The sequence below is a fragment of the Tenrec ecaudatus genome, chromosome 10 (assembly GCF_050624435.1).
Source record: "Tenrec ecaudatus isolate mTenEca1 chromosome 10, mTenEca1.hap1, whole genome shotgun sequence".
NCBI classification, from domain to species: domain Eukaryota; kingdom Metazoa; phylum Chordata; class Mammalia; order Afrosoricida; family Tenrecidae; genus Tenrec; species Tenrec ecaudatus.
The window spans coordinates 93234815-93257934 of NC_134539.1; the positions used below are offsets into that span (position 1 = coordinate 93234815).

Below are 23120 nucleotides of genomic sequence, written 5' to 3' on the forward strand. Positions count from 1 at the left end.
ACAAGGAGACTAGAGAGCTAAACGCCACAATTAGACAATTTGGCCTAATAGATATTTACAGAGCTTTTCATCCAAATACAAAAAATTTCACATTCTTTTCAAGTCCTCAAGGCACATATTCGAAGATAGACCACATGCTGGGGCGTAAGGCAAATCTACATAAATTTAAGCACATTGAAATAATACAGACCTCTCTCTCTGACCACTGTGCCATAAGACTGGAAATCAACAAAAGGAAGACAAAGAAAATAAGAGCAAATAATTGGAGGATGAATAACTCTCTACTGCAAAAGGAGTGCATACTGGTGCAGATCCGAGACGAAATCAGGAAATTTCTCGAAACCAACGAAAATGAGCACACGACGTACCAAAACTTATGGGACACAGCAAAGGCAGTCATCAGAGGAAGGTTCATAGCAATACAAGCACACCTGAGAAAGGAAGAGAGACTCATGACGGATACGCTGACACAAAATTTACAAAAACTAGAGCTGAGTCAGCAGGACAACCCTACTAATAGCAAAAGAAAAGAAATCATAAAAATCAGGGCTGAGATTCAGGAGAGGGAAAATTAAAAAACTATGGAAAAAATTAATATCGCTAAAAGTTGGTTCTTTGAAAAGATAAACAGGATCGATAGACCATTGGCAAACCTAACCAAAGAAAGGAGGGAACAAATCTCAATAGCAAGAATAAGGGATGAAAGAGGGGTCATTACAACAGACCCTAATGAAATCAAAAGGATAGTTACACAATACTATGAAGGATTGTACTCCAATGAATTCAACAATTTGGAAGACATGGACAAATTCCTGGAAAAACAATCCCTCCCTAGACTATCCTCGGTGGACATAAAAAATCTCAACAGACCCATCGCAATAGAAGAAATAGAAAAGGTTATCAAGGGATTACCAACAAAAAAATCCCCTGGACCAGATGGATACACTGGAGAATTCTACCAAGCATTCAGGGAAGAACTAATACCAATCCTACACAAACTTTTCCAGAACATAGACAAAGATGGCAAACTCCCAAACTCCTTCTATGAAGCTAGTATAACTCTGATACCCAAACCGGGCAAGGATCCCACAAGAATCGAGAACTACAGACCGATATCCCTAATGAACATTGATGCAAAAATCCTTAACAAAATACTAGCCAACAGAATACAAAAGTATATAAAACAAATAATTCACCATGACCAAGTGGGATTCATACCAGGGATGCAGGGATGGTTCAACATACGAAAGACCATTAGTATTATTCGTCACATTAACATGAAAAAGTATAAGAATCACATGATAATATCAATAGACGCAGAAAAAGCATTCGACAACATCCAACACCAATTCCTGTTTAAGACACTAGCGAAGATAGGAATTGAAGGAAAGTTCCTCAAGACAATACAAGCTATATATGAAAAACCAACAGCCAAAGTGGTAGTCAATGGAGAAAAGACTAACACAATCCCACTGAAAAAGGGAACCAGACAAGGATGCCCCTTGTCTCCACTCCTATTTAATATCGTGCTGGAGGTTTTAGCTAACAGCATAAGGCTAAGAAGTGACATCAAAGGTATTCGTCTGGGGAAGGAAGAGGTGAAACTATCGTTATTTGCAGATGATATGATTTTATATATGGAAAATCCCAAAAGTTCCACAAGGGGAGTACTGGAAGCAATAGAGGAGTTTGGCAGAGTGGCAGGATACAAGATCAACAAACAGAAGTCCATCGGACTGCTATACACATCAGATAAGACCACAGAAGAAGAGATCAAAAAGGTGGTACCCTTCACAATAGCCAAACACAAACTGAAATATCTAGGGATACACTTGACTGAAAAAACAAAAGATCTATATAGGGAAAACTATAGAACACTATTACAAGAAACCAAGAGCGACCTCAACAAATGGAAGAATATCCCATGCTCTTGGATTGGAAGACTTAATATAGTTAAGATGTCAGTTCTGCCAAAGGCACTATATAAGTTTAATGCTATCCCGATACAATTACCATCATCTTTCTTCAAAGAAATGGAAAAACTGATTACCAACTTCATATGGAGAGGGAAGAAGCCCAGAATTAGCAGAGAACTCCTCAAGAAGAAGGACACCGTGGGAGGGCTTGCTTTACCTGACTTTGGCACATACTATACAGCCACAGTTCTCAAAACTGCATGGTATTGGTACAATGACAGATACTCAGACCAATGGAAAAGAACTGAAAACCCAGAAATAAAAGCATCAGCATACACACAGCTGATCTTTGACAAAGGCCCCAAAAAGATCAAATGGGAAGCAGATGCCCTCTTTAACAAGTGGTGCTGGAAAAAATGGATATCAACATGCAGAAAAATGAAGCAAGACCCTTATCTCACTCCATGCACAAGAATAAACTCAAGGTGGATCACAGACCTTGAAGTTAAACCCCAAACTATTAGGGCCATCAATGAGGGAATTGGGACCAACTTGAGAACTTTGGCGCAGGGAATACACAGGCTATCAGAAATAGGGAAGGACACAAACACAGAGGAGGCACAAATCGACAAATGGGATATACTGAAGATAAAACACTTGTGTACATCTAAAGAATTCACCAAGAGAGTAATAAGAGAGTCCACAGACTGGGAAAACATCTTTAGCAATGACACATCAGACAAAGGCCTTATTACTAAAATCTACAGTACTCTGCTAGCTTCCAAAAAGAAAAAAACCAATAGCCCACTTGAAAGGTGGGCAAAGGACTTAAACAGAAGTTTCACAGGGGCAGAAATCCGAATGGCCAACAAACATATGAGAAAATGTTCCCGATCTTTAGCCATAAGAGAAATGCAAATTAAAACAACAATGAGGTACCACCTGACACCCTCAAAGGTAGCCCAATTCAAAAAATCAGAAAGCAACAAGTGTTGGAGGGGCTGTGGGGAGACAGGAACTCTCATCCACTGCTGGTGGGACTGTAAGTACGTACAGCCACTATGGAAATCAATCTGGCGATACCTAAAACAGATGGAAATAGAGTTACCATATGACCCAGCAATCCCCCTACTGGGCATATACCCAGAAGAGGCAAGAAACAAACCAAGACCAGACATCTGTGCTCCAATGTTCATTGCGGCACAGTTCACAATTGCAAGGAGTTGGAAGCAACCCAAATTTCCATCAACTGACGATTGGATTAAAAAACTGTGGTATATACATACAATGGAATACTACGCATCACTAAAGAGCAGTGATGAACGTATGAGGCACATAGCGGCATGGGAAGAACTGGAGGAAATCATGCTAAGCGAAGTAAGTCAGGCACAAAAGGACAAGTACATGAGTCCGCTGAGGTAAGAATTTAAAAAAAAATTTTTTTTTAAAAAGCAAAAGTGGCACAGGGAAAAAAGCTACTGTATACAAACATTTTAGGGGTGAAGACGGGGTAGTATGGAAGAGACCAGACCAAAACCAGGGATGTACATGGTAGACAATGGTGGAGGAGGTGGGGAAAGGAAAACAAAAGGATGAATACAAGGAAGAAAAGGGTAGTGGGGTCATAGGGCATTAATCCACCCAAGGGGAGGGTATTGTTTATATCTCCACAGGGAAAGTGGGACCAGACTTCAACCCAGTGTCGCAAGGTGTGAACGCAATATCCCGGTGTGGAGGAGGGAACCGGTGGAGAGGTCTGGGAGGCTGGCCCCAGCACCATAAATTAAGTGGATTCCTGCCCCTCCCCCGAAAAGAATTTTTTCCAAAGGACGACATTGACTCTGCAGCTCTGGGAGATGGACATATTTGATCAGAGCACACGGGAGCAGATGAAGGGGCAGGAGGAGAGAGTGGAGCACAGCCTGGCCCACCAGGCCGTGATGATGATGTTCCTGAGTAGAGCAGCCAGTCCACAGAGAGAACAACATGGCTGGCCCCACTATGAGACATGATGCCCCTCAGTGACTAAGGGCGATACAGGGGACAGCACCGGAGACACAGGGTGGGAATTGCACCTGACCTGATCCCACAACACCGAGGCAAATCACTGGGGGAGTGCAGCGGAACAGCAAGGGAATGGAGTGGCAAGGTCCCCAGGGAATGCTGAAAGTGGACTTCGGGGCCAGGGCGTGGTGCCCCAAGAGACTGGACTGGAAAACGCTCCTAAGGGCCAGCAAACGATCCCTGAACTAACTACAAGCTTTTCTCTTGTGAACTGTTTTATTCTGTTCTTTGTCAGTGGTTTGTTTTTGTTGTTTTGTTGTCTGGTTGTATACTGTTGCTTTGTTTTCCTCTGTCTAGTTTTCGTGCATGTTAGTGACTCCACAGGTCTGTCTGAATAGGACAGGCTGGATGAACTATCTGGAGGAAAAACAACGGGACCGACAGTTTTGGGGGGACTTGGGGTGGGGGGGTAGGGGGGGTAAGGAAGTGGTGTTAACAAACCCAGGGACAAGGGAAAAACATGGGACCCCAAATGGTAGAGAAGTGGGAGTGGCAGGCCTGGTGGGAAATGATCAAGGGTAAGGTTGCTTAGCGAAGAGGTATACTCTAGCCCAGGTGGCGATGAAGCATGGTAGTAGGGCAGGAGGAAAGTCAAGGGAGATGGAGGAAAGAACTAGGAGTCAAAGGGCATTCATGGAGGTCTAGACAAAGACATGTACATGCAAATATATATAGGAGGATGGGGAAATAGATCTATGTGTCTATATTTATAGGTCAAGTATTAAGGTGGCGGAAGGACCTTGGGCCTCTACTCAAACACTCCCTCAATGCATGAATACCTTCTTTTATTAAATTGGAACTCTATGATGCTCACTCTCCCGACAAAACGGCTGGAGCCAAAGTGTGTGAACAAGTAAATGTGGTGAAGAAAGCTGATGGTGCCCGGCTATCAAAAGAGATAGTGACTGGGGTCTTAAAGGCTTGAAGATAAACAAGCGGCCATCCAGCCCAGAAGCAACAAAGTCCACATGGAAGAACACACCAGCCTGAGTGAGCGAGTGGTCCCAAAGGGATCAGTTACCAGGCATCAAAGAACAAAAAATCATAGCATGACTGCACACCTCCATGATAGGATCGCTGAAGACAAATGGGTGCATAAGCAAATGTGGTGAAGAAAGCTGATGGTGCCCGGCTATCAAAAGAGATAGTGTCTGGGGTCTTAAAGGCTTGAAGGTGAACAAGCGGCCATCTAGCTCAGAAGCAAAAAAGCCCACATGGAAGAAGTACACCGGCCAGTGCGATCACAAGGTACCCAAGGGACCAGGTATAAGGCATCATGCAAAAAAAAGATATAAGTGTGTGTATGTATGTATATATATGTGTATATGTATATATGTATGTATATATATATCATATTAAATGAATGAGGAAGTTCAGAGTGGAGACCCAAGGCCCAAGTGTCGACCAATGGAGATCCCCTCATAGAGGGGTTTAGGAGAGGAGATGGGTTAATTAGGGTGTGAGGTAGTATCGATGAAGAACACAGCTTTCCCCCGGATCCTGGATGCTTCCTCCCCCCAACTACCATGATCTGAATTCTACCTTGCAGGGCTGGATAGGACAGAGGCTGTACACTGGTGCATATGAGGGTTGGAGGTACAGGGAATCCAGGGTGGATGATACCTTCAGGACCAAGGGTGTGAGGGACGATGCTGGGAGAGTGGAGGGTGAGTGGGTTGGAAAGGGGGAACTGATTACAAGGATCCACATGTGACCTCTTCCCTGGGAGAGGGACAGCAGAGAAGGGGGGAAGGGAGACTCCGGATAGGGCAAGATATGACAAAACAACGATGTATAAATTACCAAGGGCATATGAGGGAGGGGGGAATGGGGAGGGAGGAGGGGATAAAAAAGAGGACCTGATGCAAGGGGCTTAAGTGGAGAGCAAATGCCTTGAGAATGATTGGGGCAGGGAATGTATGGATGTGCTTTATACAATTGATGTATGTATATGTATGGATTGTGGTAAGAGTTGTATGAGTCCCTAATAAAATGTAAAAGAAGAAAAGAGAAAAAAATGATTAGGGCAAAGACTGTACAGATGTGCTTTATACAATTGATGTATGTATATATATGAACTGTGAAAAGAATTGTATCAGCCCCAATAAATTGTTAAAATTAAAAAAAAAAAAGATTAAAAAAAAAAAAAGAAAATGCTTCATCTACAGTCAATAACCATTTTATAATCATCTGTGTGAGATGATTAAAGAAGGAAGAATTCTGTGTGCCTCTCAGACTCCCAGGCTCCTCTCCCAACCTGTTCAAACCCAGTTCACCTCTAAATCCAGTAGATATTATATAGAAACACTAAGTAATGCAATATCCATATTCTACATTTTACAAAACGTTCACAACTTAAATGCCTATTAAAAGGGAAATAATTATGTAGGTTATAATGTATCTGTAGTAAGGGCTATAAGGCAACAATTAAAATGATAGGCGAAATCCATATATACTAATATCCATTCATATTGTTAAGTGAATGAAATACAGAGAATATACTAATGGTTTTATAAATTTAGGAAAAATCTGAAAAGTAACAAATCAAAACTTGGGTGCAATAGATCTATACTTTTACACTCTGTAACTTTTAAAAATGAGAATGTGGTTGTTTCTATTTCTTTGTCTTTTTTTTCAATTGAAAATAACCAATCAGAGTGAACACTGAGCTTCCTGTGAGGAAGACGAACTGCTTAAAAGTGATTCATGGTGATTCATTATTAACATGATTAACAAAATGTCACTGGTCCGTATAGATGAAGATTATACAAATGGTAACTGCTATGTTACTTATACATTATCCATAATTTTAAATCTTATTAAGATTATAAATACCATATGGGCAGTAACCATATATGTCTTAGTCATTGTTGTGTCTTCAACCAAAAGAAACAGACTCACTGCCATCAAATCAATTATGACTAAGAAAAACTCTATGGAAAAAGGTGAACGACCCCTATGTGTTTCTGAATTAACAGTATCTTTATAGACTTCTTCCTCTGTTGGCGCTTGATGGTTTTGAACTCCTGATCCTTATGGTTAACAGTGTAAACACTATGCCACTGGAATCCAGAAAAGCCTTTTAAAGTACCTAGCATATTGAGAATAATAAGCATTTCACAGATAGATGGGTCAGTTGGATACATTCAGTCCATCCCATTCAGATCTAATACCCTTGTCTACCAGGGCTCTTACTTGTTCACAAGAGAAGATCCACAAGCTATCAAAATTGAAAAAGCTTGAGCTCAGTGATAATTGAATCTTCAATGGTCCGGATATGGGGGATACATTTCCAAACCTCATGCATCTAAATGCAAGTGGGAATAAGCTGAAAGATGTCAGCACCTAGAAGTCTGAAAAATTATTTCTTATGTGTTAAACAAGTAACTGAAGGTTAATTAGCAGTTTAACTAAACAGAGTAATGCTGCCAGTCTCCTTCATACAAAAATGAAAAATTAGAACGTCTGAATCTGCTTAACTATGAGGTTTCCAACGAATGATGTTGAGAATATGTCTTCACACTCTTGCCCCAGCTGAGCTGCCTGGGTGGCTATGAGCTCAAGGACCAAGAAGCCCCGGACACAGAAGCTGAGGTGCACGGTCTGGATGAGGATAAGGAGGATGAAGAAGATGAGGAAGATGGAGATGGTGGAGAGGAGTATTTTGATTAAAAAGAAAATGAGGATGTAGATGGGGGAAAGAAGATGAAGATTAAGTCAGTGGAGAGGAAGAAGAATTTGGCCAATATGGAGAAGTTGATAAAGATGAAGAAGATGAGGATGAGGATAAAGAAGAAGAAGTGAAAGAAAGTGGGAAAGGGGAACAGGGGAAGAGAAAAAACATGGTGAAGGAAAAGAAGATTAAGACTTTCAAATTGCCAGCAAAATAAGAATTGTTTAGTATTGATTTGACTTTATATGGATTTTGTAGCTGTTTAAAAACATTTTTTTAAGTAGCTCTCACACAAACCCCAGGATCCCATGCAACCAACGAGCCAAAAAGTAGTCCCTGAGACATTCCACTTTCATCTCTATTGGATATCCACCACCATGCCTGGGGACTTCACCCGAACAAAATTGTAAGTGTTGTTAGGTTTTCATGTAAGACTCCACTATGACTTGGGTATCTTTGATCAGTGAGTCCAAATCATTTGTGGCTGCCAGTTATACTTATTACCAGGTGCATTTTTACTTTTTATACAACAAAGAATCTTTGTAAATGAAATCTTAACATTTGGGGTCTGATTCTCAGTAGATTCCCTTCATGGCCCCTTGCATCCACATCTATTTCTTAAGCCTCATCTTGATCGCCAGGCTCTGAAGCATTGTTATGGCCTTGCTCTGGTTGGCCTCTTCCATGTAGAGTTAACTCATTGCCTTCAAGTCATTGCCAACTCACGGCGACCCTGTAGGACAGGATAGAACTTCCCCTGTGGGTTTCTGAGACTGTGACTCCTATGGGAGTAGAAAGTCTAGGCGTTCTCCTTGACAGCAGCTGGCAGTTTCAAGCTGCTGGCCTTGTGGTTGGCAGCTCCATATGTAACCACTAAGCCACCTGAACTCGTCGATCAAGGCCTCCTGAATGGCAGGGATCTTGCTTCCTACTGAAGGTGCTTGTCTTCTACTATCCAGTTAGTCCTGAAGTAATCCTGTGTATGTTTCTCTATACTCCCTGGGACTGTTTTAGATCACGTTACTAGCTACTCCTTACTTGGGTCTTTCCTCATCTGTCTTGCATTGGAAAGGAAGCTCCTATCAAGCAATAAGTCTGGTTCCAAGTCCTTATCCCCGTAGTTTAACCCTATTGTGGCAAACAACACTATCTATATCTGGGATGAAAGGTGACACCGATAAGCTGCTAACATACAAAATTATCTACCTTTTTTTGGCTACTTTTACACAATGTAAGTACTTCCATGATCTGTATCTCTTTTTTTTTTAAGTTCAACTTGTTTGCTGAAATGAAAACATACAACCACATATATAATAGTGCAAATGGATATATGTTCTCTTCTGATGATTTTCTGTGCATTTTTTCATCTCAAAAAGAGAAGAAACCATTAAAATAAATATGGGCCCTGACATTTATAGAAATTTGTAAGATTGTAACTTTGGCTCTAGTCATTTTAGAGATTGTAATAAAATACGAATAACCTTGAAAACAATGGAAGTTCCAGAACACTTCACTGTGCTCCTTTGGAACTGATATGTAGATCAAGAGATAGATGTCTGAACAGAACTACGTGGTTTAAAATCAGGAAAGGTGTGCAACAGGGTAGAATCTTCCCATCATACTTGCTCAATCTGTATATTGAGCAAATCACCTGAAAAACTGGCTTATATTAAGAAGAATGTGGCATCAGGATTGGAGGAAGGCTTCCTAACAACCTGGGATATGCAGATGACCCAACCTTGCTTGCTGAAAGTAAGGAGGACTTGAAGCATTTACTGATGAAGTTCAAGGAAAACACTTCTAAAGGTCAACAAACAGACCTTGAACTATTTTCAGGTTTTTCTTTTTTGTCATTGTTTTTGTTGTTCTTTTGTTTTGTTGCTTTGTTTTTGCTCTGTCTTGTTTTTCTGCATTTTGTTATGTCTGTACATCTATCTAGATAAGATAGGCTGGATAAACAATTCAGAGGAGAAAACGATGGGACCAATGGTATCTGGGGGACATGGGAGAGGGGGAAGTGGGAGGAAGGAAGTGGTGTTAACAAACCCAGGAATAAGGGAACAAGTGATGCAAAACCAGTGGCCAGGAGGGTGTAGGAGGCCTGGTAGGGTGTGATCAAGGGCAATGTAACTGAGAGTAATTACTGAAACCCCAATGAAGGCTGAGCATGATAGTGGGACAAGAGGAAAGTAAAAGGAAGTAGAGGAAAGAACAAGGAAGTAAAGGGCATTTATAGAGGTCTAAATACAAGCATGCATGCACATATGTAAATGTATTTATATATGAGGATGGGGAAATAGATCTATGTGCATATATTTATAAGTTTAGTATTAAGGTAGCAGTTGGACATTGAGCCTCTATTCAAGTACTCCCTTAATGCAAGAACACTTTGTTCTAGTAAACTCGCATTCTATGATGCTCACCTTCCTGACACAATTGCTGAAGACAAAGTAAGTGCATAAGAAAATGTGGTGAAGAAAGCTGATAGTGCCTGTCTATTAAAAGATATAGCCTCTGGGGTCTTAAAAGCTTGAAGATAAACAAGCAGCCATCTAGCTGAGAAGCAACTAGTCTCATGGAAGAAGCACACCAGCCTGTATCATCATGATGTATAGAAAGGATCAGGTATGAGGCATCAAAGAACAAAAAAATCATATCATTGAGAATGAGGGACAGTGCAGAGTGGAGACTTAAAGCCCATCTGTAGACAACTGGACATCCCCTTACAGAAGGGTCACCGGGAAGAGACCAGCCAGTCAGGGTGCAGTATAGCAATGATGAAACATACAACTTTCATCTAGTTTTTAAATGCTTCCTACCCTCCTGCTATCATGATCCCAAGACTACTTTACAAATCTGGATGTACACTGCTACAGATAGGAACTGGAAACACAGGGAATCCAGGTCAGATGAACCCTTCAGGACCAGTGGTGAGAGTGGTGATACTGGGAGGGTGGAAAGAAGATAGGGGAGAAAAGAGGAACTGATTACAAGGATCTACATATAACCCTCTCCCTGGGGGGATGGAAAACAGAAAAGTGGGTGAAGGAAGACATGGGACAGTGTAAGATATCACAAAATAATAATCTATAAATTATCAAGGGTTCATGAGGGAAGGGGGCGAGGAAGGAGGGGAAAATGAGGAGCTGATACCAAAGGCTCAAGTGGAAAGCAAATGTTTTGAGAATGTTGAGGGCAACAAATGTACAAATGTGCTTGACACAATGGATGGATGTATGGATTGTGATTAGAAATGTATGAACCCCAGTAAAATGATTTAGAAACAAAGAAACAAAAAGAATCAGTGCATTTGTATTATGGTGCTGGTGAAGAACATTGAAACTATCATGGCCTGCTAAAAGGACAAATCGATATGTCTTAGAAAAAGTACAGTCAGCATTCTCCTTTGAAGCAAGATAGCAAGACTTTGCCTTACATAATTGGAGATGTTGTCAGGAGAGACCAGTCTCTGGAGAAGCCCATCATATTTGTTGGTAAGAAAAAGGAAGGCCCTCAAGGATATGGATGGACACAGTGGCTAAAACAATGGGCCCAAGCATGAGAACAACTGTGAGGATGGCAATGGACCTTGAAGTGTTTCATTCTGTTGTGCATAAGTCACCATGGGTTGGAACCAACTTGCTGGCACCTAACAATAATAACACCACCAACAGAATAAACACATCAGTCAGAGAAGAAATACAACTGGGACATTCCCAGAAGTGAGGATGGTGAAATTGTGTCCTGTGGTAGACATATCAAAAGCAAAAATAAATAAATGCCAGAAAAAAGACATCTTGTTTATTAAAATTAGTAGATTGAGGAAATGGGGAATGAGTTAGCAGAAATGAGGAAAACTCTCAATGAGAAGCATGAATAAAATAGTTATGCTAATGGATTTAAACATACCAGCGATCCCAAAGATGACACAGAACTGGGCAGCACTTTATTCAGTTATGCATTCTACATGAGTTGAAGCTGACTTCACATCAACTAACAACTCCGACTGCTCCCTGTACCCCTCTCTGCACTCTAGACCCAATGGACTTGTAACTCCTCAAATATTTCCCACAGGGCCTTCTCTCCCATGTGTAAAGTACTGTTCCCCAGGTGGCCTATCATAATTTTCAATAAAATCATGCTTCCTGAGAAATATATTCACTGGGTTGACAGATTACTTTTTGGTAACATATTATAAGCTCCCAGAAAAATCTTATTTATGTTAAATGTATAATTTCTGCTCAATATCTGACTTTCCCACCAGATCATTTAGTTGATAACAAGCCATGAACCAGGTCTCTCTTCATTATCTCTTTACTCCTGGCTCCTAGAACAGTGCCAAGCACCCTGTATTTACCAAATATTTTTAAATTATTCAAATAATTCATAACTAACCAGAAAAATAAAGTCCAGTAGAAATTACTTGTGAGAAAATAGGATTCTGAACACTTGTTTTAGCTTCTGAAGAACTGCTTCAACAATGCTCAAGGCATCTTTGACCCAACAGTGAAAAGAAGGTAAGAATGAATACACACACATTCATAACACAATCCTAAGGAGGGAGGGAGGAAAATGTCTATCACAAAAGGTCCAAGATGACAACAAAGAATCCAAAGATGAATGTAGTAACTCTGAAGGTCAATGGTCTGATTCCCCCATTGAAAGATCAAGGCTGGAAGACAGGATTAGGAAACAAAGCCCAACAATGTGTTGGCTGGAAGAGATACACCTCAAGGTCACAGCCAAAAACAGGTTGAGGATCAAAGGTTAACAGAAGGTCTTTTAAGCTAATAGAAATCTAAAAACAGCAGGAGTTGTAATTCTAATCTCTGACAAAATCAATTTCAAAGTACAGGAAATAATAAGAGATAAGTATGGGAATTATATAATGCTTTAGAGATCCATAGACCAAGAGCCAGTAGGTATAACAAGCATATGCACCCAATGAGAGACCAACAAGTACGTCAATCAAATACTTCAAAAGAAGAAAAAAGAAATCATGGGATGGACAATCATAGTAGGAGACTTCAATACACCGTACTTCAAGAAAGATAGATCACCAAGAAAGAAGCTCAACAAGGAGGCTACAGAACAAAACTCTGCAATTAAACAACTCGACCTGATACTTATTCAGAGCTCTCCACCCAACTGCAACAACAACAACAAAAAATTCACATTCTTTTCAAGTTCACGTGTCATGGACTTAAAAATAGAACACATCCTGGGACACAAGTCAAGTTTGAGCAAATTCAAACATATAGAAGTCATTCAGACTTCCTTCTCTGACCACTATACCATAAAGCTGAAATCAACAAAAGAAAGATCAATAAAATAAGAACAAATATTTGTTGGATAAATAACTTGCTTCTTTGAAAGTAGTGGATATTTTCCTGAATTAGAGGCAAAATCAGAAGTTTCTTGAAACCAATGAGAATGAGAATACATTATACCAAAACCTATGTGATACTTCAAAGACCATTATCAGAGGATGTATGATAGCAATTTATGCACATATGAAGAAGCAAGAGAGATTTATGGAAGATACCCTCTCACAAAACCTTCATCAGTTGGAACAGAGTCAACAGAATAAACCTTCTAATAGGAAAAGAAATTCTAAAAATCAGACTGGAGAAAAGTGAATGAGAAAGAAAACAAAAAATGGAGAAAATCAACGCAATAAAAAGGATTAACAGACTCAACAAACCATTGCAAACCTAGCAAAAGGTAGGCAGGATCACACGTCAATATCCAAATAGAGGGATGAAAGAAGGGGAATTACAACAAACCTTACTGAAATGAAAAGACTAATTACACAGTACTACAAAGGACTGTACAACAACTTGGAAGGAATCCAATGAATCCCCAAATTGGAAGACATGGAAAAGTGCCTGGAAAACATACCCTACCTAGATTATGAACAAACTCATAGCAAAGGAATAAATAGATAAGGTTATCAAGAAAGTACCAACTCAAAAAAACCCTGACAGATGAGTTTACAGGAAAATTCTAGCAAGCTTTCAGGAAACAGCTGACAGCAAATCTACACAAGCTCTTCCAGACCATAGAAAAGGACAGTAATCTCCCAAGTATATTCTATGAAGCTAGTATAGCACTTATACCCAAACTGAGCGAAGGCCCACAAGAATGGAGAACTACAGGCCGATATCTGTAATGAACACACATGCAAAAATCCTTAACAAACTCTTAGCCAATAGAAAACAAAAGCATATAAAGCAAATAATGCATCATGCCCAAGTAGGATTCATAGTAGTGATGGGGGATGGTTTCAACATTCAAAAATCCATCAACATTATCCACCACATTGAGAAGAAAAAAGACAAGAACCACATGATAATATCAATGGATATAGAAAAAGCATTCAACATCATTCAACACCCATTCCTAATTAAAGCACTCAAGAAGAAAGGACTGGAAGGAAATTACCTCAACAGAATTAATGCTATATATGAAAATCCAACAGCCAGCATTACAACCAATAGAGATGAGGAAAACATTCCCACTGAAATAGGGAAGCACACAAGGTTGCCCCTTGTCTCCACATGTAGTCAACATCCAAGTGGAGGTCCTAGCTAATAACATAAGGCATCGGAAGGATACTAAAAGGTATATGTCTGCGGAAAGTAGAAGCAAAATTATCATTTGCAGATGATATGATTTTAAATGTTGAGAACACTAAAGTCTCCACAATAGGAATGCTAGAACGATATAATAAAACTTATTCTACAGCCACAGTTGTCAAACAGCATTGTACTGATATAATGATAGATACTCAAACCAATGAATAAAAGTAGAAAATCGAGAAATAAAAACAGCACAATAAAGACAACTGATCTTTGATAAGGGCCCCCCCAAAACAAATAGAAAGCTGATGCCCACTGTACATCCCCCTACAGAAGGGTCATGGGGAGGAAATGAGCTAGTAAGGATGCAGTGTAGCAATGACAAACATATAACTTTCCTCTAGTTCCTAAATGCTTTCTTCCCCCCCTCCAACTCCCCACCATCATGATCCCAATTCTACCTTACAAATATGGCTAGACCAGAGATGTACACTGGTACAGACAGAGCAGGAAACAGGGAATCCAGGACAGATGGTCCCTTCAAGACCAGTGGTGAGAGTGGTGATACCAGAAGGGTGAGGTAGAAACGGGGAATTGATTACAAGGATCTACATATAACCTCCTCCCTGGGGGATGGAAAACATAAAAGTGGGTGAAGGGAGACGTCGTACAGTGTAAGACATGACAAAATAATAATAACATAAATTATCAAGGGTTCATGAGGTGGGGGGAGCAAGGAGGGAGGGGGGAATGAGGAGCTGATACCAAGGGCTCAAGTAAAGCAAATGTTTTGAGAACTATGATGTCAACAGATGTACAAATGTGCTTGACACAATGGATGGATGGATGGATTGTGATAAGAATTGTATGAGTCCCCAATAAAATGATTTTAAAAAATAAAAGAAAGTCTTTTTAATGAATGATGCTGGCAAAACTGAATATGAACCTGCAGAAGAATGAAGCAAGACCAATGCCTCACCTTATACAAAAGGACAAATTCACTGACATTGAGGTAAAACCCAAAACTATCAGGATAATCAATGAAAAACTTGGTCTGACCCACCCACATGGAACAAACCAAGAGGGGAGTGCAACTGACCAACAATAGGAGCAAAGCCAGGAGTTCCTTGAGGAATCCTGCTTGTCGACTGCTGACACCTGGCACCTCATTTGAACTGTTGGTGAATATTCACAAGGGGGCCACACTGAAAGTCTAAAGGTGTCATAGGGTGGGGGCAGGGTTCTAGAACATTCCATCCTTGACTATAGAAAGAACAATGGAGTCTTGTAGAAGGCATGCCCTCGGTTATGTATGCTGAGGACTAAAAGGGTTTATGTGCTGTTAGTTGAGCAGGTCCTGGGATATGGATCCCTGAAAGAAGAGGAAATTGGACTTATGGATTATAACCGGCCCTGATCGCTATTTAACAGAGAGACACTCATCTACTATGGGTCAGGACAACAGTTAGACTTGGAAATATTTGTATAATCTCTTTTTATTTTTATTTTGGTGTCTATCTATATAAGATAAGCAAGAATAAGCGATCCCAAGGAAACAGAAATGAGACCAATTTTTGGGGGGGAGGGGAGTTAGCATGGGGAGGGGAGTGGTGATCCAATAACAACAGGGACAGGGGAATAGCAAGGGATCTAAGACAGGATGAGGAGGGTATAGCATTCCTGGTCATGTATAATTAATTAAAATGTATTCAAGAGCAAATACTGAGAGGTGAATAATGGTTATACACGATAGTGGGGTCAGAGGAAAGAACAAGAAAATAAAAATTATATGTATAAATATAGATATGTATACAGGTAATATATATAAATATATAAAGACAGGTTCATTTGTGTGTATACACACACACACACGGAAGTGATGGACTTTGGGCCTTTACTTAAATCTTGTCTCAGTATAAGAATTGTTTGTTCTAATAATGTTGTATTGTATGATACCTTCCCAATATGAACACTGAAGACAAAATGTGTGCATAAGCAAATGTGATGAAGAGAGCTGATGGTGCCTGGCTATTAAAAGATATAGTGTCTGGGGTCATAAAGCCTTAAAGTTAAGTGAGCTGTCATATAGCAAGAAAGCAACAAAGCCCATATGGAAGAAGCGCACCAGCCTGTTTGATCATAAGATGTCATTGGGAATATGTATCAGAAGTTCAAAAATAAGCAATCAAATTGATGTAAAAGAGCATAGACCAGGTGGAGACCCAAACCCACCTGTCAGAAAATAGATGGTCCCTCACAGAAGGGCCACACAAAAGGGATGATGTATCTGGGGTACAATATAACACTGGTGAAACACAACTATCCTCTAGTTCTCTAGTATTCCCGCCACTTAGTATTATGGTTTTAATTTTACCTCATTAATCTTGTTAGACCTGCATATGTGCATTTGTATGATTAAGATCATTTGATGCATGAAATCCAAGATAGATAAACCCTTCAGAGACAGTAACAGAAGTAATGATTCCCTGAGGGTATGGAAAGAGTGGGGAGGAAGGAGGTGAAGGGTGAACAGATATTTATGAGGACTGTATAACCCCACTCCCCACTTGAGGGGAATGAATAGCATAACAGAATTGTAGGTGAATGGTATAAGACATGGGAAATATATATAGATATATTCCTGAGCGGCAGGGTGGGGGGGGGGAGGAGATAAAGGGGAACTGATAGTAAAGAGCTCAAGAAGAAAGAAAATGTTTTGAAACTGATGGTGGCATCCATTTCATAATGATGCTTGATCTCATCGAATTATGGATTGTTATAATATCTGTAAGCACCCCCAATAAAACGATTTAAAAAAAAGAACTGCCGCAAATTGAATAAAGGTCTATTAATTCTTAAATCAGAAATGAAACTTTCTATCGGATTTAACTGACTTTCCAATATGACTATCTAAATAAAATTTCTGCCTTGGTGTCTAGCAAGGCTCTGTCAAACAGATTCAAGTCCATAAATATAGACTATAATGGAAAGAGCAGCAAGTGTAACATGAAAAGAAGGGGAAAAAATTCTCATTTCTTAGCAGTGTGACCTTGAGCATCTCCGCTAATGTTCCTGCACTCAGTTACTCACCTATATGTGTGGGTCACACATATAAAGGGATTTTCTAAATTATAAAAGACTGGAGATACAAGACATGATTCTAATGTTGAAAATTAATTACAGATCTTAAAATAGAAAAAATAGACAATTTCCAAAGATTGAAGAGTACAAACAAGTTCTGCCTGAAACCTCATGAGTAAATGACAAGGCTCAAAACTAGGAACAGCCAGTTTATAGCGTCTCAGCCACCCTGTCCTCTGAGAGCACTGGCACTTCTAGCTCAGGTGGCTCTGGGTGTTCGTTTTACTTAAATAGACTTCATTTCATCAGCTTGTTCCATGATAAAAATATTCGTGCATGGTCTTTATGCATTGGCTATAAAGTTTTACAATATATAAGAATCACTGAAGCACAGGCACAAGCTAAATGAATCTAGGATTAATAGTGGGAATGGCCTCTCATTCATAATTCATTCAATGCCTTCTGAAGCTAAGAGGAAATATTGTAATATTAAGGGACTTGGGCTCCACGAGAAAAACCTAAGAAGGTGGTATACAGTAAATAGAAATGACCCAATATTAATTTCATCAAGATATTTTGCTATCCTACAGAAAACTGGTAACAGAAACTCTCCAGGCCATGCCAAGGTGGAGCATAAGATTTATCACTTGACAAGCCGTTTTACCTTGAATATGTCACTCATTAAGTTCCCCCCGGGTTTTGCAACAGTTTATCTGGCATGCTCAACAAGACATTCATGGATGCATGGCTAGAAGAAGTTTTGATCTAGGAAAGGCAATGCTGTGGGCCATGCAGCAGAGGTTTGGAGGGGAGCACAGGCAGAAGTGTAGGCTGCCTAGAAGAGCTGACCCAAGGTGATTCTGCTTCCCATTTGGCACTCTGAGGGACTTGAACACCCTCGGGGTAGGAGCCAGAAATTGGGTGTATGGTGTTCACAGCCATGCCAGGTCAAGTGCAGCTCTACCCAGCCTGTTGTGGCAACTCCTTCAGGAGCTCTGGATAGAATGAGAGTTACCAGTGGAAACGGGACTCCATCCAATGTGGGCTGTTCTCCCAGGTGCTTGGTGGGGCTGGAGTCAAGAGGCTCCCCATTATAGGCGATTTCCTGGGTGATGAGTAGCATCTGAGCTCACAGACTTGTGTATGTCTCTTACACATGCACCATGTTATGGGTATTTCTAACACTAGGTTCTCATTGTATACCACTTGCTTCCAAGAGTTTTTACTTTCCTACTGGAATTGGCTTGGAATCAGTCCAAAGCCTACCTGATTCGGCTGGTGTCTCTACCTCTGACAAAATTAGAGTTTAAGTCTAATGCTAATGATGTGACTGTTCCCAAATAAACAAACTAAACGCAAATGGTTTGCACTCATGAATATGTGAGCGTCCCCAAGTACCCCAGAGAGATTCACACAGTTGCCTGTGCATTTGGTGAGTCACGAAATGTCAAGGGAAGAAGCTGTTAAGCATTTGGAGGCAAATTCTTTAATGATCCTGGGAACTAAAGTATCAGTTTTGAAAATGAAAATTTTGTGTGAGGAGTGCCTATGAGGTCCTCCCAGTGTTTTGCATGTAGATTCAGAGGGGACCTCTTTATTGACATTCTGCTGAGACTCCAGAAAAATCTATCCAGGTCCCCTAACATTCTGCTAATCCTTTTAATGAATCCCTAGGCAGAAGAGAACAGAGTTATGTGATCTTCCCAGAACAGGTTCCAACGTAAAATACTGTCTGTCTCTTTGGAAATAGAAATGAATTCAAATATCCCTTTTAGCTATGCGCACTTGTTATTTTTTCAGCTTGCCTAGGAAAATTCATCCTGCTGCATGAGGAGACTCTAGCTTTGGGATCCTTGTAGGAAGGTCTCTCTGCCTGGCTGGTGTTTTCTCCATAAGACAGAGAAGTTATGTGAACTCATGGGAATAAATATCATTTCATGAAGTTTTCCAGAAATCTTTTAAGACAGATATTCTCTTTTTCCTCTTATTCTACTTCAAACAATTTCAAACACATCCAACAGAGAGATGCTTCTGACTTGCTGGTTCTCGGGTCTCGGTTCTGGCACCCAGCATGGACACACCTGCTAATGCTGAGTGGTTGGCAGGTAGACATCACCAGCAATCAGGAAGCCATGGAGATGGCAGTTTGGGCTCTGAATACCTGAGACAATTACACAGCACAGCCCTGGAAGCCCCTCCTGAAGAAGGCAGGTGGGCTGCAAGCTCACACCTTGGTGGAGCAGATAGAGAGGTGAGTATCCCCGAAGGAGGCTTCACTTCAATAAACTTCTTGCTTTTCAGAAATTTTGTAAGCAATAGGAAAAAAATAATATTATAAGCTGAGAGACTCCATACAATCATGTTGGAAAAGGAATTACACTCTGAACAATTACAGGCTAATTATGAAAGATTAACTATTTCCCAAAAAATATTATAACCAGTATCTGGATGTTTGGGAAAATAAGAGAATACAAATAATTTAAGGCCAAAAAAGACTGACACAGATCTATGTTCAGAAAAGAATAAAATATTATTGGTTTAATCTCCAGGGCTTTATTGGAATCAAAAGAACTCAAGTTTATTTTGGGTAAAGAGAGGAAGCCAAGAGCAGTAGCATGAAGTATCTGGGCTCTAATCCAGCTCTCGGGGTTGCTCCAGAATGAATGGCCAAAGCCCGATGTTAAGTGTTCAAAGAGGTCTGTAGACCTTGAACTTGCTTTAGCCTCATGTCTTGTCTCTGTCTTAAAATTGCATCAGGCAGCCTTCCCAACTTTTAATCAAAATATCTATAAAGAAGCTCAGAAAATATGGAAACTAAAATAAAATTTAAAATTGTGTCGATCCATTCCCAGAATGTGAGGGTAATGCTTGCTAAATACAAAATTGAATTGACTAAAAAAAATGGCCTCTGTGGGCTAGGCTACACTTACTTAAAATTAGATAGAAAGACTACCTCGCTTTTCTCCACCACTTGGATGACAAGGTCAATATTCTCAGAAAACAGAATAACTTTATAAGTATGCTGATTCTTGACACTGCCTAAATCCTAGTCTTTCTCTTCCCCGCTCCTTCATTGATTTACCAATCAAAATAAAGGATATGAATTCAAAAATATGCTGTTCATACATCAAAAATGAGAATTGGGTCCTAACTCTACCACTCTTTCCTTCCTTCACTGTTCTGTTTTTACCGTTACCATAGGTTTTGCCACACCCATTAACAACGGTGGACCATCTGACCACTGACACCCATGGACCTGGTTCACAGGGACTAGAGGAGAAGATGAAAGTTCTCTGGCCTGAAATTTATGACCTATCTCAAGGGGTCTAGGGTTGTTGAGAATTTGTGACAGGGCTCATGGTCAAAAGGCAAGGTAGTCAATGGGCACTCGGGTGAGGCTAAGAGAGGTGACCGACATTGAGCTGACCAGACCTGACCAGATGAAGATAACAGAACACCCATGTTTCCTGCCTTTCCACCAGGCTCCATGCACAGGAAGGTCGTGAAATGTTTGAGGTTTGAGGTTGACCCCAGTGCTTACACACATTATATAAACAATTAAAGTGAACTAGATTAAAACGCTGATTTTTGAACTATTGGCCTTCCAAAGAATAGCTAGTTCATATAATCCAACATAATAGAGTTCAATGAATAAACATTTAACAAATAACCCAATACATTTTTAATAACTCAAATCAGACTCATCTCTTTCCCTCTAAATCTCAGAAAACGGAGATTAACCACTGTTGGAGAATAATTCAAAAGAATTATTACTTCTGAAAACCATAATTAAATTTGAGTCAGCCTTATTAGCAGTAGGGGAAGAGCCAACTTGTCCTTAATAATAGCACCTTGATGAAGCGCACAGTAAATAACTACTGGTTTAGGACTGCCTATCATTAAGGCAGGTAGAGATGGACAGGAGCCAAGCCAACTGCCGAAGGTGAGCCCAGACATTGAGAGCTGGAATAACCTCATCATTGGCTCTGGCAAAGAGTTGTCTATGAGGCCTGGGGGCGGGGAGGCTCCAAATTACCCTAATGTCCCCATAAAAATCAGATACAACCAATTGTGGACAGGCTGACCAACCAACTCAGGATGACCCCAGGGTGTCCGTATGTGCTCCCTAGTTTTCAATAGGTGGTTGTTTAATAGATTACCAAGCCTCTCTTCTATAGTGTCTGTGGATAAACTCAAACGTCCAGTCTTTTGATGAGCAACTGATCATTAGATGCTCTACCCAGGACCTCCCAAAACTCAGGCAAAGACTCAGAATTCAAGTTGATTTTCAGCGCCAGAATGCCGCCATCATTAACCTGGCCTGAACTCAGATGGAGGAGCAATCTTTAGTCCCGGGGGCTGGAGGGCCCTTGAGGGTGATCAGAAAAGGAGCCGCAAAGCTAAAGAAGGAGCCTGATTAGAGGGATGAGGACCCTTGGTGAGGAGGACCAGTAGAAGGGCCGCTCTGAGAATCTCTTGTTTCATGTCACTGTCAGCTCTGTCCTCAGAGAGCTGAGAATGGGAAGGTAGGTGGTCAAACTTAGTTGAATCCCCAGCCTTACGCACGAGGAATGGGAAGGTGGCTGAACCTACAGACAAGCATCAGATGTGAGGATATAGGAATACACACACAGAGAGCAAAGTCAGATCCAGTGGCTCCCCATAGCTGAATCCCCCAACCTTACAGACAAGGAGGGCTTTGTGTGTGCATCACCAAAATAAACTCTTCCCCCAATAACCCCTACCACAAAATAATAGGTGTCTTCTGTGGAAATATGCACCGCCGTGCTCCACAATGACTCAGTTTTTAATGACCATATATCCCAATTGGCAGAGAGCCGCCTGCACAGGCATCTCCTCTATGGCCTACACCTCCCTAGCCTATCACAGAGACTCTTACTATCTCTGTGTAGATTCTACATTCTACAAATGTAGACCCATGACACATGGAGCCATATGTGAGCTCCTCAAACATGAGGGGAAATGCAGTTGTCACTGCAGAATAAGGTAGCTAAATTTACAGAAACAAAGAGAAACAAATGGCGTGGAGGATTGGACCTTAAACTTCTCCCTGACTTCTTCATTGATTGTCTTTATAAACCTGTAATGAAAATTAGCCTCTCCAGACTTTCTTCAGGTTGACCAATGGTAGGTGCAACTAAGAGTTACTGGGGAATATTTTGAAGGATAAGAAGAATCCAGAGCTTGAAGAGTGTTACATTTGGGTGTACATTTTCAAATGTAGAAAACAACACATTAAAAAAGTAGCTTCTGGTTTTATTGTTTCCATGAACACATGCCTCCCACCGTCTGTCACTTTGTCATTCTGTGGTGGTTTGCATGCTGCTCTATGCTGGCATCTAGGACACCACTTTTAAATACCAACAAAGTCACCCATGGTGGTCAGGTTTCGGCAGAGTTGAAAGACTAGGATGAAAGATGTGGTGATTTGCTTATGACAATTAGTCGATGAAAATCCTAAGAATCACTATAGGACAGTATCCAATATACTAGTAAAAGAAAAATCCCCAAGGTTTGAAGGTACTTGAGATAAAGCTTATTGTGCCAATCTGGACGATAGACACAGGTGGGGTTAACTGAAGGGCAGAGACATAAATGGCTCAGTGAGCCTGCCTTTCTAGTTCTCAGGTCTCTTGCTTTCTGATGGTCGGACCAGGGCGCAGGTGCCTTGCTTCAGCCAGCAATGCTCACTTCCTGCAAGACATCCCTGAGGAGAAGCACATGGGCCCACCCCGATGCAGCCCTGGGTGCTGGAGCAGCCATGTGGAGTCCCCTGCCAGCGCT

General features: G+C 40.7%; 2 pseudogenes; both read left to right on the forward strand.

Annotated features, from left to right (window-relative positions):
* The first annotated feature begins 7107 nt into the window (after positions 1–7107).
* LOC142458609 (acidic leucine-rich nuclear phosphoprotein 32 family member A-like) lies at positions 7108–7870 on the forward strand (annotated as a pseudogene).
* Positions 7320–7428, forward strand: LOC142460573 (small nucleolar RNA SNORA19; annotated as a pseudogene).
* Positions 7871–23120: the final 15250 nt, after the last annotated feature.